The following is a 22,741-nucleotide window of genomic DNA, read 5'->3' as shown; positions in this document are numbered from 1 at the left end:
ACAATTATTATGAAGAAGCAGAGGACAGGATGGTAATATGGTGGTTATAGCGCCAATGACCCAGGTTCAATTCTGCCACTGTGTGTAAGGAATTTGTATGTTCTCTCAGTGACCTCATGGGTTTCCTCCGAGAACTCCAGTTTCTTCTCACACTCCAAAGATGCACGGACTAGTAGGTTAACTGGTCACGTGAGTGTAACTGGGCAGCATGGACCCGATGGGTAACAGATCCTTCTGGCCCGAATAAATAAATTACTTGATTTTAAATCTCTCAATGCAATCTTGGAATCTGAACTTGCTTTTCCATATCAATAATCCTGTAGGCAGGACAGCAGTCCAGTAGGTTAACTGCTGTGCCACTGTACCTTAATATAATTGTGATTAATACTATAAATAGTACAATGAATTAGTCTGATTAATACTGAGAATAATTCCAGAAGCTGGGATTGTTGAGCGGTATGAATAGAAAGAGTATTGTTGTTGTCAGAAGGTGCCAGATTGAAGATAATGGACAAATGGAGGTGGTGGGAGAAAGAGATGAGAAGCTACCATTACATACTGATTCATGATGCACTGCTTGAAAGGTTGTGGAAGCAGATTCAAGTGCACCTTCTGAAGTGAAATAGATATACATTTCGAAAGGATAAAGTGTGGAACTATGGAGAAAGTAGACAATCTAGAGAGCAATGATATTGGAGCTTTAATGAAGAGATTTCATAGCAGTTTTAATTATAGCCAATGAAGAATTTGCTATCTTACTTAGAGTCCTTTATGTACCTAGATACAGATAAACAATACAACCACAGGGCAGTCCAAATGCTGGAATACCACACACTGCTCTTTGCCAAGTACTAAGGGTCCATTGACAACAAGCGATCTACTGGAAAACATTCTGACCTGAAACACCATTCCCCCCCACCCTCATAGATGCTGCTCGGTCTGCTGAGTTCCTCCAGCAGATTGTTTGTTGCTCCAGATTCTTGTGTCTCCTGAGAATTGATTGTGCAGAGGTAGCACTTCACCATGTGAACCATCATAAGGTCAGCTGACCTGGAAGCAACACAAAGAATGCATCAGCTGCAGTGCTGCTTTCCTGAGGATTATTCATCTCATGTGGCAAACTTGCCCTTGGCTTGTTCCATCATAAAGACCCTCTGTGTGATAAATTCCCCATTTTCCTCTAGCAAAAACTAATTTGATCAGCTTGATTTATTACTCTTTAGCTGATGTGTTGCCAATTTAATTTTCGAGCCTGGCTGCAAATAATGTTAATTGCAAGCAATTTATGTCAGATGATTTTTTTGTTATGATCATACAGTACTTAATGTTATCCTTGCTACCAATTCCAGATATACCTGTGTTGCGTGTATTTAAAAATCATGGTCTATTTCATCTGTTTAATTTCCTACTCTATAATACAACATTATGCTTATAGACTCCTCGTTATCTGATGCCTAAGGCTCCATCTGCTTTGAACTACCGATCAGCGCTGTTAGCTTGTCTACTCTTATCTGATCACCTCTGGGCCAGAGGCGACATCTCAGAAAATGATTATACCTCAGGTTTATAGTGGCCAAAATGTTTGTGCTGGATGACTACAAAGGCTCAGTGAAAGATAAACAAATAATGGGGGAAATGTTTATCACAGAAACCTGTATTTATAAAATCAAATATATTCGTTCAGGAAGTTAAATTTGACTGGGTCAGGGAAGATAATGAACAGATGCCATGTCTGGGGCTTGGGGGAGGAACTAGAACCCCTACTCTGAAATAAAATAGCAGGTTTGAAGGAATCCACTTTTTATGACTCCAGGCTTGCTAATATAAACAAAGCTTTATCAGCAAATGCTGGAAAAAACTACCATCTGTCTGATCTGCCCCAGGAAAGGAATGTGGTGAAGGCAGAAAAGTGCAAACCAGCTTGTTAGAAACTTAAAGTAATTCATTAGTGTCAACACATACAACTCTGGTCACTGTCCAGGTAAGCTAATAAAACTTTATCACTTTCTTTTCGCATCTCTTGCATTTTATAACAGGATTTTTCAATGCAGTTACCTTTCAGAGTTTAGCAAAGAACCAAGTGGCATGCTCAAAATAATTTCTTGAAAAATTATAAATGTCATTTCACTCTCAATAAAAAAAATCTTACTAAAATTAAGATTGGAGGTAACTTGCGTTTGGCATATTAAGCATATCTTTTATTGCAAGGACTCATAACCTAGGACTTGATTGAATAATTTATTTTTCATGATGTTCAATTGAATCTGTGCATTATGACCATTCAATGCTGATGTACTTTCTGGTATTTCTATATATAATTCTGAGTAGTCTCTGCATCTCTGAACACAATTTCAGCATTAACAAGATGTGAATGAAAGGCACAAGGATGTGTCTCTTTGCCCTTGAGGAATTAAGCTTTTCTGATCTTTCCCTTAAAGGATCTGACAAGAAGGTTGGAATCTCAAAACTTTCTTTTAGATGAATCTAACAGTATCCCTGACCAGCAAAACAATGATGATGAGAATTGGAAAAGAAAACAAAGACATTGTTTATCAAAAAGCATTTTTTTTCCAGTCAAAGCCAAAGATAAAAGCCTATTGTTAGAAATTTGTGATAAAAAGAAAATTCCTAAAATATTCAACAGGTCAGATAGTATTGAGAGTGCACATGGATAATAATAAAATTATCTGCCTCATTTCACTCTGTTCTAGTGAGTTCAGCCTTCTTTGTGGCTTTATGTTGGCCTTTATGCTGGTGATGCAAAAAGACCAAGCCCAACAAAAAAGCTGGATCCATCCTTTGCTACAATCCAGACTCTTTTGAATTAGTGGTGGAAAGGAGGTCACTAAACAAACTGTTATCCATTACAGACAATCTGTCACATCCTCTCCATGACCTACTGAATAAGCAGCAGAGCACCCTTTCGAACAGACTCAATCAGCTTTGCTGTCGCAAGGAACATTACAGAAAACCTTTCCTACCTAATGCAATAAGCATAACAGTTCATCTCTGTGCGATAGGAGAACACACATCTCAGTACAAGAGACTGTTTTATTATTTTGTACATTATTATTGCACATTGGTAAATTATTGTGTACATTATTATTATTCAGTATTTTGTTATTAGTTAAGTTTGGACACTACTAAGTGTATTTTAAATGTTGCTGCTGTAACAAAAGAGTTTCCCACTTGGGATCAATAAAGTATCTACTACTACTAACTGTGCTCCTGATGATGAGTCTCAGCCCAAAAAGTCAACTATTCAGTTTCCTCCATAATTGCTGCCTGCCTGCTGAGTTCCTCCAGCATTTAATGTCCATTCCTGGAAATATTTATATATTGTATTTCAGTGTCACTAGAATTACATCACATTTAAAAACAAATTTACAACTTAAATATTTATTAATGAGTAAAATTTGTACCATTATTCAACAAGAAGAAACCACAAAATTAGAAAAATACAGCTGTTTCTAATGTGTCAAGTTCAAGTAGTGAAGCTGTCAGCAAATACACATACATAAGTTGTATGCTTTCTTTTTGTAATAACTGCAGTATAAACTTTTGCTTCACATAACAAACATAACACTGAGGAACAATTTTTCCAGGTTTTGTCACTTCGTAAGGAAGAATTTAACACTCACACCACAAGTACTGTATATCTACTCCGAATACTGTCCCATCAACACGAATCATATAGTAATTTACAGGCGTGCAAAGAGGACAAAGATTCTATCATTGGAGGTTGTGCAGCATGCAACAACAAACACTGATGGATGGTATCACCTCAGATCTGTGAATATTTTCAATTTTCCTCTTAAAGTTACACCTCTTGGATTTACTTTCCTGATGTTAAATAAGTTGAAGGGATTCCACAAAAAACCTTTTCAAGCAACATATTTACAGATTCTCTAAACCAGGATCAAACCGCTCAGGAGACAAGAGGACTTGCTTGCCCCTATCAAGTACATATATACAGAAAGGAGCCGGATAAAGGCCAGCAATATCATAAGGATCCCACCCACCCTGCTTATGGACCGCCTGTCCCACTCTCATCAGGGAAGAGGCTCACTAGGACCACCAATCTCAAAAACAGTCATCTCCACCAAGCCCACAGGCTGATCAACATCTCCACCCACTCACCCACCTCACTACCACTACATCCACAGCAGCCACTTTATCATTTCCTGACAGAATCACCTTATGTTCAGATACTCTTGTACATAAAATCAATCTATGTATATAAGCTAATCTTACATATTTATAGCTACAGTCAACAGTTACTTGTATATTGTATTTTGTAGGATTGTTTTTATATTTATATTTCTGCTTTTTTTCTCTATTGTGTTTTTTAAAGCAACGCACACAAAATGCCAGAGGAACTCAGCAGGCCTGGTAGTATGTATGGAAAAGAGTATAGTCTACATTTTAGACTGAGACCCTTTATCAGGCCAAGTTCCTCAGCATTCTGTGTGTGTTGCTTGAAATTACAGTGTCTGCAGATTTTGTCTTGTATTTTTTTATGCTGCATCAGATCTGGAGTAACAATCACATTATTCTCCTTGACACTAATGTACTGAGGAAAGACAATAGCAACCTTGAATCATATAAATTGCGTTCTCTTTCTTGGCACCTTCAACTTGAGGACTCAAGTTTTTAATTCTTCTACACTGTTGCCAATCACTCCTTAGTTGGATGAAGGATTTTATTAAGCTGAACTCATTTCAAAAGGCATTGTACATTCACAATTCATTGTTCTAGCTATCCTGCTGTTATTCACTAACTTCCTGCATTCCCCACTTTTAACCCTTCAAAGCCTGTGGATAAGTAGGTACAGTATTTTAAACTGTCCCTTGATGAAATTTTAAGATGTGTTTGCAAAGGACATGAAATTTATCACATTACACAGAAACACAGTAAGATTGGTTATAAAAGGTAATTTCTGCTATAAGCACCAAGTCGAATGTTTAAGTGATGTGGTCTGCAGCACAGTTTGCAGAAATTTCCAGGACCAGAGTCAGAGGAAACTTTATAAAAACAATCATGCCTGTTTGCAACTATTGAAGTTTGTGTGAATTGTTCAGCACCTCACCTTACAGATAAATAGACAAGTCAATCACTACACTGGCATCAAAAAGCTTTGAAAGTGTGACTGAAAATATTGCAAGCCTGGCAAGTCCAGGAAATGGAATCCAGTGTAACCGATGAAGAACCACTTTGTGCAAAGAGGAGCCAGGGTAAAACAGGAAACCAAACATTGTCTGAATGTATTGGAAAGCTGAGGAGATACAAGACGAGGAAAATGCTCACTTGAAGTGCACAAGCTTTTAAGCTAAAATCTTCTTAGATGTCAGGAGAATAAATGACAGCAATAACAAGACCATTCATGAGCAAGAATAAGTGACCCTTTTAGTGGAATTAGGTTTAAACACCTGAGCAACTCCAGCTAATTTAGCAGCACCTCATAAGGACAGTTGATGTCCCCATTTGACAAAATTAGAGGTTTTGATTCAAATCCTCAGAGATCTTAGAAAGTTATAAACTTAGCACATGGGTTCAAGGGCTGTGGAGGCCAATGATTGAATAAAAGAATCTACTACATCATGATATTGTTGAAGCAGGAGCTGCAAAGCTGGTTTGTGAGCAGCTCACTGAAGAACTGACAAAGGCACCACTTTTTAATATGCTGGGTCCACACTCACATCCCCATCTACATCAACAGAGTTGTAGTGGAGCATGAATCAAGCTCCAAGTTCCTTAGTGTCCACATTTCCAAGGATCTCACCTGGTCCCTGAACTCCTCCATCCTGATCAAAAGCCTTTATTTCCCGCAGAGCATCAAGAAAGCTCACCCCTGTCCCAGGATACTGATGGACTTTTACCACTGTACCATTGAGAGCATACTCACCAACTGCATCTCAGTGTAGTATGATAATTGCCCCATATCCGACCGCAAAGCACTCCAGCGTGTGGTGAAAACTGCCCAGCGGATTATCGGCACCCAATTGCCCACCACTGAGAACATCTACCATAAATGCTGCCTGGGCAGGGTGAAAAGCATTATCAAGGATGCATCTTACCCTAACCACGGACTTTTTACTCTCCTCCCATCCGGTAGGCGCTACAGGAGCCTCCGCTCCCGCACCAGCAGGCACAGGAAGAACTTCTTCCCTGAGGCTGTGACCCTACTGAACTTCACATCACAAAGCTAAGCAGTATGGCACCCATATTGTACTGTCTCAGTACTATATTTGTGTGCTGTAGCACTTACTTTTTATTCGCAGTTATTTTGTAAATAACACTATTCTTTGCATTTCTGGTCAGATGCAAACTGCATTTCATTGGCTTTGTATCTGTACTCGGCACAATGACAATAAAGTTGAATCTAATCTAATCTAATTAATAATTGGAAAGCATGTAAACTACAAACACCACAAATCAAGAAATGCAATGAATTTTCACTCAACAGAAGATAGAGTTGCATTCTCAGTGCAAGCCAGTGTATGTGGAAGACAGCAAAAATAATTCTTCATGGAAGGGCCTTGCTACTGGGCAACCACGTGGCCTAATCTTGTTCACTCAGTACTGGTTATTGCTTCAGCTTTAATATGATGGGTCATGCATCATTGGTGTGCAAAAGTCAGTGAATTATAAAAGCCACAAATTAGTCAGTTGAGACCCTATTGGATCAGTTAAAAAGAATCAAGAAGAAAATACTCCACTAGCCAGGGTCACACTTCACAGAGAGGAGTATTCTTACGACTGGTGAAAGTCAGAATCAGAGCATCGCTGTAGGAGTTCCTGAGAGAAGTGTCCTGGGCCCGGCTACTTTTAGCTGTTTTTTCTGTTACCTTCCTCTTATCAAAAGTTCAGAACTAAGGATGCTCATTGATGCTCATTGTGCTGAAGCTGAAGAATTCAAAGGAGGTTCAAGATAATTATGCAAACAACAGGAATTCTGCAGATGCTGGAAATTCAAGCAACACACATCAAAGTTGCTGGTGAACGCAGCAGGCCAGGCAGCATCTCTAGGAAGAGGTACAGTCGACGTTTCAGGCCGAGACCCTTCGTCAGGACTAACTGAAGGAAGAGTTAGTAAGAGATGTGAAAGTGGGAGGGGGAGGGGGAGATCCAAAATGATAGGAGAAGACAGGAGGGGGAGGGATGGAGCCAAGAGCTGGACAGGTGATTAGCAAAGGGGATATGAGAGGATCATGGGACAGGAGGTCCGGGGAGAAAGACAAAGGGGGGGAACCTAGAGGATGGGCAAGGGGTATAGTCAGAGGGACAGAGGGAGAAAAAGCAGAGTGAGAGAAAGAATGTGTGTATAAAAATAAATAACGGATGGGGTATGAGGGGGAAGGTGGGGCATTAGCGGAAGTTAGAAAAGTCGATGTTCACACCATCAGGTTGGAGGCTACCCAGACGGAATATAAGGTGTTGTTCGTCCAACCTGAGTGTGGCTTCATCTTTACAGTAGAGGAGGCCGTGGATACATACATTTTAATTCCACATCCCATTCCCATTCTGACATGTCTATCCAGACTCAATAGACCAAATGGCCTAATTCTGTTCCTATATTTCATGGTCTTATGGTCTATAACTGCATAATATTCAAATCCTTGCTCAGCTCCTTGGATAATGAAGTAATCCATTCCCTCATGCAGCAAGTCCTAGAGATGACTCATGCTTGTGCTGATGAGTGGCAAAGAACATTGATTCCAGTTAATATCTCTAAGAGAGCATCTAACCACCTACATCACTCCTGTCAAATACTTGCTTCATTGTCACTACTGGACATACCTTAACAGAACAGTCACATAAATCCAGTGGCTACAATAAAGATATTCAAAACTGCGGCATCTCACTCACCTTCTGACATCCCAAAGTCTTCCCACCATCTTTAAGGACCAAGCTAGGAATGCAATAGAATAGTCTTCACTTGCCTAGAGTAGGGAGCACTTCCCCTTTGATTTCAATGGTGAGAGATAGCTAGGAAGACTTGGTAACAGGTATTTTTTATTAAACATACACCCAATGGCCTCCTTATTAGATACAGGGGGTACCTAATAGTCACTGACTATGTTTTTGTATGTTCGAGGTCTTCTGCTGCTGTAGCCCATCCACTTCAAAGTTCAACATGCTGTGCATTCAGAGATGCTCTTCTACACACCATTGTTGTAATGTGTGGTTATTTGAGTTACTGTCACCTTTTTGTCAGTTTGAACCAATCTGGCCATTCTCCTCTGACCTCTCTCAATAACACTGCGTTTTCCCCAAAGAACAGAAGAACAGCATTTCGCTGGATGTATATTTTTTCACCAGTCTCTATAAACCCTAGAGACTACTGTGCATGAAAATTCTAGATCAACAGTTTCTGAGATACTCAAGCCACCCCATCTGGCACCAACAATCATTCTACGATCAAAATTATTTGGATCACGTTTCTTTCCCATTCTGATATTTGGTCTGAACTACTGAATCTCTTGACCATGTCTGCATGTTTTTATGCATTCAGTTGCTGCCACATGATTGGCTGATTAGATATTTGCAATAATGAGCATGTGTCCAGGTCTACCTAATAAAGTGGCCACTGGGTGTGCATTTATAAAGTGTTTAAATGTGTGTAAAGATGCTTCTGGTGTGATAGTTTTTAAAAATTTTGCTTTGAATTTCTTTTTAATTTCTTCAACCGTTTTGATCATTTCCAAAATATTCAGAAACATATTTCCTTAACTGTTCAGGCTACCTCTGGGGCATAGTGGAGCTGGTTGAATTTTTTCCTGTTCTTTTACGGGTAGGGCCTGTGTTGAGTACTTAGTGTTCTCCTTTCACATGGTTTCTTGCGCGAAAATAGGGCTGGCTTTCCAGCACTGGGTGGACTGGTTCAGACAAGTCCATTTTCTTTTGAAACTAAAGTTAGTGCTGAGAAGAGTCAAAGTCCAGTGCAAAAGCTGTTTGGCCAAGTTTGTACAGGTTTCAATCTATATTCATGAATAATGCAGTATTTCAAATAGTAAAAAAAAAATGCCAATTTAAAGTAGGCTTCTGACATGTAGGATGTGGCTATAACAATGACTATTGATTTGATTACTACAAATTTATCACTGACCTCCCTCCCCTCTCGCAATATCTCTGTCTCCATCTCTGGAGACAAACTGTTGACCGACATCTTTTCTAAACCTACCGATTCACGTGGCTATCTTGACTATACCATACCCAAATCAAAACAACTCTAATTGAGGCTAGAGATAGAATCGAATGTGACTGCACTAGCATGAGATGAGGAACTGTTGCATACGCGTTCTTGCAGAAATGTGGCTCCAGGACAACCTCCCATGTGTCATCAATCGACAGGCCATGACACTTAGTGACCAGAGCAACTATATATTATTTATTTATTTAGTGACGATATGTTTTACTGCTATCATATTTATATAAGCCATATGTACCTTGTACTATGTGAGACTATTGGTACTGTTTTCACCTTGGTCCCAGAAGGATGCTGTTTTTTTTGGCTGTATTCTTGCGTATATTTGAATGTAAATTAAATTTGAACTTGAACTTGAAAGTGCAATACCTCTAAAATGGTGACAACCATTATTAGGGCTCTCACCATACAGCACACGCCCTCTTCTCATTGCTACCATCAAGGAGGTGGCACAGGAGCCTCAAGACACACACTCAACAGCTTCTTCCCCTCCTCCACTATCAGATTTCTGAATGAACCCCTGAACACCACCTCAGTATTTTTCCCTCTCTTTTTGCACAACTCATTTAATTTATTTTATACATATGCTTCTTATTGTAATTTGAAGCATTTATTATTATGTATTGCAATGTATTGGTGCCATAAAACAACAAATTTCACAACATAAATAAAGGCATCCATTAGTCTTGCGAGACCATGGATCTGCGCCTGGAAAGTCTTCACTCTCCAGGGCGCAGGCCTGGGCAAGGTTGTATGGAAGACCAGCAGTTGCCCATGCTGCAAGTCTCCCCTCTCCATGACACCAATGTTGTCCAAGGGGAGGGCATTAGGACCTATACAGCTTGGCACCAGTGTCGTCGCAGAGCAATGTGTGATTAAGTGCCTTGCTCAAGGATACAACATGTTGCCTCAGCTGGGGCTCGAACTCACGACCTTCAGGTCGCTAGTCCAATGCCTTAAGCATTTGGCCACGTGCCCATACAACATATGCCAGCGATATTAAACCTGATTCTGAACCTTTTCATCTTCTACCACTCTTGTTTTAACACGTAAATGTCAACTGCAGAAAGGCTTCTGTTGATTCTGAATGGGAAAGAGGTACAAATGAAACAGAGGTCGGTTGAATAGTCAACTGCAAGTGATCTATCTATTCACAACGGGATCCCACCACCAAGCACACCTCCCCCCTCCCCCACTTTCTGCAGGGATCGCTCCTTACACAACTCCTTTGTTCATCCGTCCCTCCCCACTGATCTCCCTCCTGGCACTTATCCTTGCAAGCGGAACAAGTACTATACCTGCCCCTACACTTCCTCCTTCACTACTATTCAGGGCCTCAAACAGTCCTTCCAGGTGAAGCGATACTTCACCTGTGAGTCTGTTTGGGTCATATGCTGTGTCTGGTGCTCCCGGTGTGGCCTCTTGTGTATCGGTGAGATGTGAAGATAGCTTCACCGAGCGCACCTACATGCCAGAAAAAGTGGGATCTCCCAGTGACCACCCATTTTAATTCCACTTCCCACTCTGATATGTCTATGTACGGCCTCCTCCACTGTCGTGAAGAGGCCACACTCAGGTTGGAGGAACAACACCTTATATTCCGTCTGGGTAGCCTCCAACCTGATGGCATGAACATTGATTTCTCGAACTTCTGGTAATGCCCACAGCCACCCCTCCTTCACCATTCCCCATCCCCCTCTCTCACCTTATCGCCTTGCCTGCCCATCACCTCCCTCTGGTGCTCCTTCCCCACTTTTCTTTCTTCCATGTCCTTCTCTCCTCTTCTATCAGATTCCCCCTTCTCCAGGCCAGTATCTCTTTCACCAATCAACTTCCCAGGCCTTTACTTCATCCCTCGTCCTTCAGGTTTCACCTATCACCTTGTGTTTCTCTCTCCCCTCCTCCCAACTTTTTAATCTACTGCTCAGCGTTTTTTTCTCCAGCCCTACCGAAGGGTCTTGGCCCAAAACATCCAGTGTACTCTTTTCCATAGATGCTGTCTGGCCTGCTGAGTTCCTCCAGCATTTTGTATGTATTGCTTGGATTTTCAGCACCTGTAGATTTTCTCCTGTTTATCTATTTTATATTAAGTTTTATTTTGAGAAGGATATTGCTCGTGCAATACTTTACGATCAATTGAACCATCCAACTGTGCTGAGAATGTATGAATTAACAACGTGTATACAAGTTTGGTAAGGCATTTAATCTTCAACTGATGTACCAGACATTCTTCACAGCTATCCATGTGATGTGGTTCATTACTTGATTTAAGAGATCAAACCTTTGCTCCTTTTGAGCTATGAAAGTGCCAGAGAACACCTACATGAATAATGTCAAATCCTTCAGCAGATTATATCCTACCTTTTCCAAAGAATCTTTCTGTAACTGCCTCGCATATCAAGAGTATTAAAGGGAATTTTATAAAGCTAGCGACAAAATGTTAAACAACCCCACAATATTCCAACAACCAAAATTATTTAGTGTAACATGCACAAAATGCTGGAGCATCTCAGCAAGTCAGACAGCATCTATGGAAATGAATAAACATTCGATGTTTCCAGTTGAGACCCCTCATCAGGACCATCCTGATGAGGGTCTCAGCCTAAAATACTGATTCTATTCACCTCCATAGATGCCGCCTGACCTGCTGAGCTCCTCCAGCATTTTGTGAGTGCTACTCTGGATTCCCAGCATCTGCACAACCTCTCATGTTAATCAAAATTACTTCTAGATTTTAAAGAGGCGTCGGGTAATTCATCATCACCACAAATCTGAAAATTCACACATTAACCTCAAAAGCAGGCAGTTCCCTTTCTTTCAGATAACCACAATCAGAAGCTGAGAGAGGTAGGGAAGCAGAAAGATAACAACATATTCTGCATGCAAATTTTAGTATGCAGAAATTTAATCTCATTCCCAAATAAATAATTTAAAACAACTTCTATATTAGTTGCTTTTTCTCTAGTGACCGTGACTGTTTTATTTATAATATGCTGTGCCCTCTGGGCCCTGTTCATTTACTTAAGCAGAGTGGTAATTTTCATATCTACTGAATGGTAGCTGTAAATTGTTTTAGATCTTAACTACATTAATTAGAGCTTGTGGCTTTGTAGCAAGCATGATTACAATGAGCTTTGTGAACTGTCCGCCTGAGTTTCATGCTCAATCTGCCCCACTTGCTCTTTACTGCAGTGTATCATGAGCTGCACAAGCTCCAATTGCACACCAAATAGATTGTCAATACAAAATAACACAAATAGTCCTAAATCATAACCTACCACACAAAGACCACAAGTCCAATAGGAAAAGCAGCGCACCACAGGTGCAAAAGCAGGAAAAAGTACAGAATAATTTAAGAACAAAAAACTAATGCTAAGTACAACTAAGATAAACATTAGAGATTCTGCAGATTCTGGAAATCCAGAGCAATGCACTCAAAACGTTGGAGGAACTCAGCAGGTCTGGCACCATCTAAGAAAATAAACAAACAGTTGACGTTTCAGGCCAAGACCATTCATCAGGACTGGAAAGGAAGGGGAAAGACACCACAATAAAAAGGTAGGGGGAGGGGAAGGAGGACCAGCTAGAAGATGATAAGTGAAGCCAGGTGGAGGGAAAAGTAAAGGGCTGGAGATGAAGGATTTTGATAGGAGAGGAGAATGAACTATGGAAGAAAGGGATGAAGGAGGGGCACCAGGGGGAGTTGATAGGCAGGTAAGCAGAAGAGGTAAGAGGCCAGAATGAGGAATAGAAGGAGAGGGGAAAAGAAAAAGGAAAAAAAAACAATCATCGTAAGGAGAAATCAATGTTCATACCATCAGGTTGGAGGCTACCTAAACTGAATATGAGGTGTTGCTCCTCCACCCTGAGAGTGGCCTCATCGTGGCAGAAGAGGAGGCCATGTACAGACATGTCAGATGGGGAGTAGGGATACAATAACAACAAAAGGTTTATTTTTCTAGTTTTGGATGGGATTGGCTATTGCTGGTAAAGTCAATATTTAGCATCATTTGGCTCATAGTGAGGTGTCTTATTGAACACAGCAATCTTTGGTGATGAAAGTACCTATCTGGTCCAAGAGTTCCAAAATTTATCCAATGATGATGAAGGAAAGGTAATATGAATTGGACAGCAACTTGCAAATATAAGACTGTAAGATGTAGGAGAAGATCCAGGCCTTTCGGCCCATCAAGTCTCCTCCGCCATTCCATTGTAGCTGATTTATTAACCCTCTCAATCCCATTCTCCTGCCTATTCCCTGTAACCTTTGAAACCCTGATTTAATCAAAAAGCTATCACCCTCCACCTTAAAAATAAGACCATAAGTCATAGAAGCAGATTTAGGCATTTGGCTCATTGAGTCTTCTCCACCAGTCCAATGGTGGCAATTTGTTGCTTCATTTTTATTTTGGTCATCAGAGGACAGGTTTGGGAGTTATCACTCAAGTAAGGTTGTGAACTACCTGCGGTAAATCTCAAGTCTCTGCTGAAGAAAGCTGAACATGTTTTGCTCTGTTGACCCACGTTGTTCTGAGTAGTCTCCAGCAAGATCCTATTCAGCATGTCCTACCCAGAACATTCACACCCACACAGAATATCTGCCTGGAAGATGCGGTCAAATAGCAGGAATTAAGCAATAAAAAAATTAGTACTTTCAGGAATATTCAAGATCTTTTCAAACATGCAATGAATAAAGATAATAAAAGGCAGATTTAAGCCCATTAATAGGAAAGTGTCACCAAAACAAGTTCATTCCTATTCCAATAACACGAAAATTATCTGTTACAAGCAGTACAGTCAATTATCAGACTTCAATATACTTTTTTTTACATAATCTCCAATAATCAGCCTACAATTGAAAGCAATGTCCATATATTAATGTGGATGGGAGACAACTTCCAAATTATTTTGGAGCTCTAGAATTGAACAAATTAAATTATAGCATGACATCTATCAGGACAAAACTCTAAACTTAACCACATCATAATCTGCAACTCAACTGTCATTCAAGAACATTCAGACTCTTTTTCCCACAATTTAGAATGATATAAAAAAAACAAAACATATCTACTGTAACCCAGAGGAAAATTCTGAAATGACTTATGGTGAAAAGACATAAATCCATCATGGCAGATGAGCATTATGGATAATTATTCCAAGCTAGGGAATAGCTTGGAACAGCAAAGTAAAAGACTTGAGAGGGACTGCTCACTCACAAGCGGCAGAAACTATGGATAAGAAACAGACACAAGCAGAAGTGAGAAGGAAAATAAATCCTTCAATACATCATATATTGACACAATCCTTCAACTTGGAGACAATGGTCAATTTTCTCTTGAATTTTTTTACAGCGGCGCAGACTAACCATTGCCCCCCAATACTGTAAGCAAATCCTAGCTGTTTGACTGCTCATTCCACATTGAAGCACTGAAGGCCTTTCATTCCTCCTGCCTCATCTGTGATGAAATATTCTTCCAGAGGTCTCCATAACATGCATAAAGCTGGCACAAGCTCTCCATGCTGCAGCAATGCCTTCTGAGGTAAATTCTAAGCCATTGTGCTTTTCTATTTTTTCTAACAAAGTGAATAATCTTAAACTTCTTCACATTATGGTCCATCTGCCTCCTTCCTGTTGATATATTTAATCTGCCTGCATCCCTGTGGGAAGAGGAATAGTTAACACTTCAGGTTGAGACCCTTCAATAACTATTTCTCTTTCCACTGATGCAACTGACACACTGAGACTTTACAGCATTTCTGTGTTCATTTCAGATTTCTAGTAGCTGAAGTTTTGTTTTTTATTTCCATAATTTTCAAAGCATGCTGTTATTGCTTACTTAACCATTTATTACATCATTTTCCAGAGAAGTTAATTGACCTGGAGTTCCCTATTTTCTTTCTCTTGCCTTTCTTGGATATGGTGTTATAAATGCTAGGGTTACAGTCTCTCGTGTTGGATCATGTCATGTTTCTATTGCAGAATTCCACGAGTTCTAAATCTCCATCTGGTCCTGATACATACATATTCTCTTTTAGAAGTGCAGGCCGAGTGTAATATATTGTCTGTTTGCCTAAATGCCACCTTTCATTTAGACAAGCACAAAACTACCAAAAAAAGAGAACCTTAACATTATTGTACTGAGCTGAAATGGATCAGCTTGCATTAAAACTTTACCAGTGAACTTTTAATCAGTTATTACATGCTGTTCAAACATATTTTTCATCTCTGTGACAGAACTTTTGCAGCTTTTGAAAATATTGCCTTTAATAAGGACCAACAAATGTACAACAGATGTGAGACAAAGCAATTTACTGCCCATGAGCATCTAATAACACAAAAAGCATTATGGAAACCACAAATGCTTGTATTGCAATTTTCATGTGTTTGTTTTGATGGTGCATTATTTGCTTGGTGATACTGGGCAGATATCACTTTATGGAATACAATCAATCTAATGCATAGAAGCTATCTTACGTATGTATGTATTGTTTTATTATTGCATTCTTTATTGTTTTTTTTGCTGCATCAGATCTGGAGTAACAATTATTTCATTCTCCTTATACTTATGTTTTGGTAATGACATTAAACAATCTTGAATTCTGCCTACATCTGGCCTACCACTGATAAAATAGCCCAGAGAAGGTGCAGAAAACATTTGCAAAAACGCTTATCAGGAAATTGTGTAGGCTTGATTTGTTTTTTCTGGAATGAAGGAGGCAGAGAGATAGAGGTACAAAAAAATTATGAGAGCATAGTTAGGGTAGTCAGTCTAAAAAGAGGGTGTCTAAAACTAGAAGGAATAGGTTTCAAATGAGAGGGGGGAGGTTGAAAGGGAATCTGAGGGTAAATCTTTTACAGAAAGAGCAGCTGCTACCTGGAATGAGCTGCAGGAAAAATAACATTTAAGGGTCAATGAGTGAACAAGGCACAGAAGGATATGGAAATAATAAGGGTTTAGTACAGGTAGACGTGATGGTCAGAATTGACATAATGGGTTGAATGGAATGGCCAGTTTCTATTCTGTACAATTCTTCAATTCCATGAGTCTAAATTGCTGATGTGTGCCAATTGAAGTTAATAGTGTTATACTAAAGTTTTGGCTGACACAAGGAAAATGGTTTTGATTTGATTTTACTGATTACAAAAGATAAATTTAGCAATGTGCTTTAATGCTCAAACAGCATATCAACCAAAGGGAAGCAAAGTAATAATGAATGCAGAGTTGTGTTTGTTAAGTGTGAAATACACATTCAAGTCCATCAAATAGCACAAGAAGTTCTTCCTTCCTCTTAGTACCTTAATGCATTATTGAATGTACAAGTGCTTTAACAACAAGATAATACAGGCACCACTGCAAAGAAAAGAAGCACACACATCACGGACAAAATAGTAAAGTTAAGGAATAGGAAGAGGAAGGGGATTCCCCACAATGCTCCTGTCATGTTGTGAATGCCTAACGTCAAACACCTACAGACCATTCAATGGAAGTTGTGCTTCAATGTGGAAATGCTCTGCAAAATTCAATTTTTAAAATCCAAGAAAGGAAGCAGATTTTGCTTCAGGTAATAATATCAAATCCTATTAACAAAGTAGTCCTGAATTCTAATTTTCTTGATGTATTGATAGCTGAAGTCAATATTCTTCTATCCAAGCCAACCTTGAAGCACAGTTTTACATGTTTTTCAAAGTTCTGGTTTCTCATAATGAGCTGATATTCTGAATGAATATGCCAGGAAAGAACATGTCATAATGGATAGGCAGCAGCATTTCAAGACAGTAACATACTTGACAAATACAACACATCTCTACAAAAAACAGCAGGCATACAAGAAACTGAACAGAACCAGGAAGCCACTGTGGCAAACTATGTACAGCAGCATGGTCTAGGCTTCAAACTGGAAGTTCAGAATCTAGACACACAGACTTCTTCTGAAATAAAGGCACTGAGGTAAAGTCATAGATATGTGGAGCAGACTCAATGGGCCAAATGGCCTAATTCTGCTCCTATGTCTTATGGCCTTATATCACTATGCACAATATACACTGTATATAGGTTAAAAGGGTATAACAAACTGACAATATTAAGCAGGTACAAACAGCAGTAGATGTTACAATGTGCTGATAAACCTGCATAGAAGAATATTAAAAGTATTTGAGGAAGTGAACAAGAAGCTTTAATAGAAAGCCATTTACACATCAACAAGAAAGTCTAGGTAAGAGAAGCTCATTGTGGCATTGTAACACATCTTCTATTAATATGCTTCACAATGGTTTTTAGTGCCACTTTTACATGTTGCTTTTCATCACTGTGGCCATTCTCTCTGTATTCAGGATTCTGTTCTCTCTGTATAGTGAAGCCACTTTGGACTACAAGGAAAAGCAACAAGCAACAAATGACAGTGACTCTCAAGACCCTGTGGCTGACTGGCTAACCTGCAACCACTTGATGTAACAAAATCTTAAACAAAGAACATAATATAATTGGCTCTAAAATTCTACCAATCATACAGCTCAGTTTGTACTTGCATTCAAGTTCTGCTGGCAAAGCAAAAGAGTCATTAGCCTTGTGCAGCGAGTAGACTATATGTCTTTAAAGCTATCCTTTCACAATAGGATGGTAAGGACAGCAATAAAATCCTCAAGTTAGGGACCAGAAGAGATATGCACATGAATCACATGTTGGCAGGTCTCAGATGGTGATGAGGAGGCATACAGGAATGCGATAGATCAATTGGTTGAGTGGAGTCACAAAAACAACCTCGTACGCAATGTCAGTAAGACCAAGGAATTGATTGTGGACTTCATGTAGAGGAAGCAGAGGTTGATAGGTTCTTGATTAGTAAGGAGAATGGGGTTGAGAGGGATAATAAATCAGTCATGATGGAATAGCAGAGCAAACTCTATAGGCCAAATGTCCTAATTATGTTCCTACATCTTATGTTCTTAGGCTGACACTTCAGTCAGCAAGGACGAGGTGGACCGAAGGGCCTGTTTACTCTATAATTCTGTATTACCCTATAATCAGCGGCCACTCCGGAATGAATATCTGTTATTTGTTAAGTAGGATGCTGTGCACAATCCTGATTTGATGGAGACGGACATGAAAAGCATGGAGGAACATCTGGTGAAACTTCTGAAATGCCTGTTTCGCTGCCCCTGCTACTGTGTGATCCAGAATCTCTAGAGGGGAAGGCCCCGAATCCTCGGCTTTGCCTGTTGCTTGGCGGCCGGGGTCAAACCGCTTGGCAGAGATGGTGCTCAGTGCGTGGAGGGGTGGTTGGAGGCTCGAAGTTTTTGGACAGACTCAGAGTCGGCTGTGGTGGGGTGCTTCCAGGGTGCTGCATGAGGAAGTTTGCAGTGCTGGAGGTTCATGGCAGGGAGAGTTTTTCTTCCTTCTACCGTCTGCATGAGATGATAGGGCTATCGGGTCTTTGAGACTTTTTTTTTACCGTGCCCATGGTCTGCTCTTTATCAAATTACGGTATTGCTTTGCACTGTTGTAACTATATGTTATAATTATGTAGTTTTTGTCACTTTTAGAGTCTTGGTCTGTCTTGTGTTTCTGTGATATCATACTGGAGGAACATTGTATCATTTCTTAATGCATGCATTACTAATTGACAATAAACGAGGACTGAGTGTTCTCATAATCTAGATCTAATCTAATTCTATAACATACAGCTGAGGAACTTGGAGTTAAAAAGTGTAGAAAAGGTGGACAAAATAAATTTCATTCCCTGAGGTACATCGGTAAGGCATTTAGGATAATCTGGTCATTGTTTTGACACTGTAAGTTTGTTACTGTAGTTAATTTATTGAGGTGAAACTGCCCAACCACCCTTGTTGAACTTGAATCCATCAATCTGGAGAATTCAGTAAGGCCACTAGAACAACATTCTGCTACCATTTGCAAGTATATAATAACATTTCATGCTGGAATTACTGTTTAAGGTTCCTTCAAATTATGGCAAAAGGAATAGTCATCTTTCTTTGATTTAGTTCTAGAAAACAATATAAGGCAAAAAGCTAGATGTCTATCCATACTACCCTTTGGCCTCAACAGTTACATACTTAGAAATACTGATTGCATCGTTTCAACAGTAAACCCACCACCTTTGTCAGGCACAAGTTAGTCAAATGACAATTTCTCCTCGAGACACCTCCTTATTTACCATCTTGAGTGAGCAGGGCATGGTGGGGTTTAATGCTCAATCAGAATGGCTGGATGTGAATTGCCTATTCTTGATTGGTTAGTTTGAATTGGTCTTGTTCTGTTTGGTCAATTTTTTAGGCCGAACCCTCTTTAGGAATGGGTGTCCCAGACTGGACATATCTCCACATTCATAGAGCCTACATTTAGGTCCCCCACATGCTCCATCTCTAGTGATTCCCTAATCTTTCTCTTGTAGGCATTCTCTTCCTTGCCATGGATGTTCGCCTCATCACAACTTGATCTGCGTGAGCATGATAGGCAGCATTCAGCGATCCCACCCACTTCTGCTCTCAAGTTTTTTTAAGGCACTCATATGTTCCGCTATCCTGGTTTTCAACAGCCTTCCAGTCTCACAATGTATACTTTTTGGCATGGTGATAGAGCTATGGAGTGCACAACTCCCTTACACAGCTTTTTAAGGTCTTCTAGGTACCATTTTGCTTAACCTTTTTCTAATTGTGTCCTCACTTTTTGCTATTAACTGGACACCATTTTTTAGGCAAATCTATCTTAGTTTTTCAGCTAAGCTGCCACTGTATGGCACAATAACTGTTCTAACTGGAGGGCATCTCCAGGGGGTTTGTCATTTGACTAACTTGTGCCTGAGGAAGATGGTTGGTTTTACTGTTGAAACGTTGCAAGCTGTATCTGTAAGTATGTGACTATTAAGGCCAAAGGATAGCATGGACAGATTTGAATACCCAGCCACAAAACTTCCGTAGTCAGTTAAAAAGTTAGATGAACAGTATGATAACAAATGGGAAACTGTAAAAGCCAAACACTAGAGAGACCAAGAATAGTTTTGACTTCAAGTTGACATTTGACCAGGACAGAAAAGAGTCCTACAACATTGAAATTAGAAGATAAGTCACAGTTGTGTAGAGTAATTCCTGACACAAAAGACGATGCTACGGTTATTAGAGACATTTACTGGGCCTAGAGCATCACAACAGGAGTTCCTTGGGGAGTTCTTCAGTTGCTTTTCTAATATACCTTTCTCTTCTTCATAAGGTCACAAGGTGAGCTGTTAATGACTGTTCATTATTTTTCATAAGACCTCCAATAACAATGCAGTCTATAAGAAATTAGGTGACTTTGAAGCTTGAAGTGACTGGGAACATCTATATAAAGTAAATGGCAAGTTTTAACCATTTCAGACAAGCAAAATTAGAGCCACAAACATTCAAACAAAAATACTGTAAGCATCGCCACTGAATTTCCTGTCATTGTCATAAGGACAAAAGATTGAAACAGCTGATACATATCATGGCTACAGAAGTCCAACAGAAGTTAGGTACTTCTGTAATGTGTGCCTAACCTTCAACCTCTGCAAAGACAAAAGTAAACATAAGCACACACTCACTCTCCAATAAACATACAAGTCAAGTTAGAAGTGTAAGTTAATACTTATTACACCACTTTAGTGGATGCAGTTGCAACAATTTTTGAGAGACTTGGCGTCATGCAAAACACTGTAACTAGTTTAGTCAGTCGACTAGAGACGAAACTGAATATTCTTCTTGCAACTTCTCGGATGGGCACTGTGGTCTGTTTGGACTGAAGGACCTGTATCCCTGCTATATTTCTCTATGAATATATAGTTGGTAAAAAGCAACTCACCTCTCTGAGACCTCTACCACTAAGAAAGACAAGAGCAGTACAACTTGAAAACACTTCTAAGTTTTAGTGACTAAGCAGCTAGCAAAGGTAAGAATTGATGGAGTAAGCCTATTTCATCATTCTTTACAGCATGTCATTTAAAAACTAAAATATTGCAAAGGTTCAAGATGCACTCAATATATATGTAAACACACTGCAAGCTAAGCAGATTGTGCAGAGAAACAATTATTTCAACTAGCCATCTGCAGCCATCGTTTTGTCTGCCCCTGTAGATTCTGCCTGACTTGCTGAGAATATCCAGCACTTTTATATCAGAAAATGTTGACAGTGGATTGATATAACAGTGAACTTGATATTTTAGTAAGGAGTGTAAAACAAAAGATAATGAGAGCTTGCAAACATGTTGAATTGGTTTCTATACTGGAAACAAACTTCTGAGCTTTGCTTTAAAGACTTATGGTATCACTTCACCTCTCAATACACAAACAGTGCAGAATTCTGCATTTATTGAAAAACCATTGGATCACAGATGTCCCTAGATAATCAGGAGCAGAACCCTCGGTTTTCCTGAATCACGGTAATTACATTTCCAAAATAATTCATGCTAAATTCTTTGGAAAATTTCTGAATCAACTATAAGATGTATTAGCTATAAACACATGTTCCTCTTAACTCATGTTAGTGAAAAATTTCTACAGCCCATTAAAGAATTATGCTTACATTTATCACAAGATATCTAAACAAGCAGGAGCAAAACATATGCTGGACTGGATGTATCCAGAAGTATTTAAAAAGAACATCACCTACAGTGGTGGGTGACTCTACAGCTCTACACGTATATAGAGTACAAACAGAGTCTGCACTGTGACATTCTCCACAGGAAGCAGGTCAGGGTATGGAAGACAGAAGCAACACTGAGATCCACAGGATCTTGATCAAAGGGAGTGCAGTATCATGGTGACAGGAGGTGGGGCAGCAGCAGCAAGGAAGTGGAGCCTTTCTCAGATTTTGCATGCCCTCTGACATATGATTATGCTCACTGCAACCTGCTTTCCGTTTTAAAATAAGGAAAAAAGGCAATGGCATAAATCACAGCAAACAGAATTCTGAACCAATACATCCACGACTCACCTTTAACACCTTCATAGCAGCACATCATTGAATAATTTCATTATTAAACAAAATTATTAATAAACATTGAAACATGAGGATAATCTCCTCTTTTTAATATTCAGAATTGACTTGTAGAAACCAGTGATCATGCCTCATACTTTGCTACAATCAAGTAAGATTGGCTAATTTTTGCTCGTTATTAAGTGATAAATGACATTCCCACAATATTAAACAAATCCATGAAGTTTTCTGTCCTAAGTGGTCTGTTTTTTTTCCCTTTTCTCATGAGGCATTGATGATGCCCGAAAAAAGAACTATGTTTCATACTGAAGCATAAAACTTAAAAACATCAGCTTTATTTGTCACATGTACATCAAAACATACAGTGAAATGTGTAGTTTGCATCAAGAATGTGCTGGAGTCAGCCCACAAATATTGCCATGCTTCTGGCACCAATGTAGAATGCCCACAATTTATTAACCCAAGTCTAAAGCATAAGACCATAAGATATAGGAGCAGAATTAAGCTATTTGGCCATCAATCCTACTCTGCCATTTCATCATGGCTGATCCATTTTTCCTCTCAG

At 39.5% G+C, this 22,741-nt stretch overlaps 1 protein-coding gene across 6 annotated transcripts in view; it reads right to left on the bottom strand.

Annotated features, from left to right (window-relative positions):
• cep112 (centrosomal protein 112) overlaps positions 1 to 22,741 on the bottom strand; it is a 546,977-nt gene that overhangs the window by 402,480 nt on the left and 121,756 nt on the right. The window lies entirely within an intron of this gene.

The sequence above is a fragment of the Mobula birostris genome, chromosome 24 (genome assembly GCF_030028105.1).
Source record: "Mobula birostris isolate sMobBir1 chromosome 24, sMobBir1.hap1, whole genome shotgun sequence".
NCBI classification, from domain to species: domain Eukaryota; kingdom Metazoa; phylum Chordata; class Chondrichthyes; order Myliobatiformes; family Myliobatidae; genus Mobula; species Mobula birostris.
This window is presented reverse-complemented; position numbering and strand designations above follow the sequence as displayed.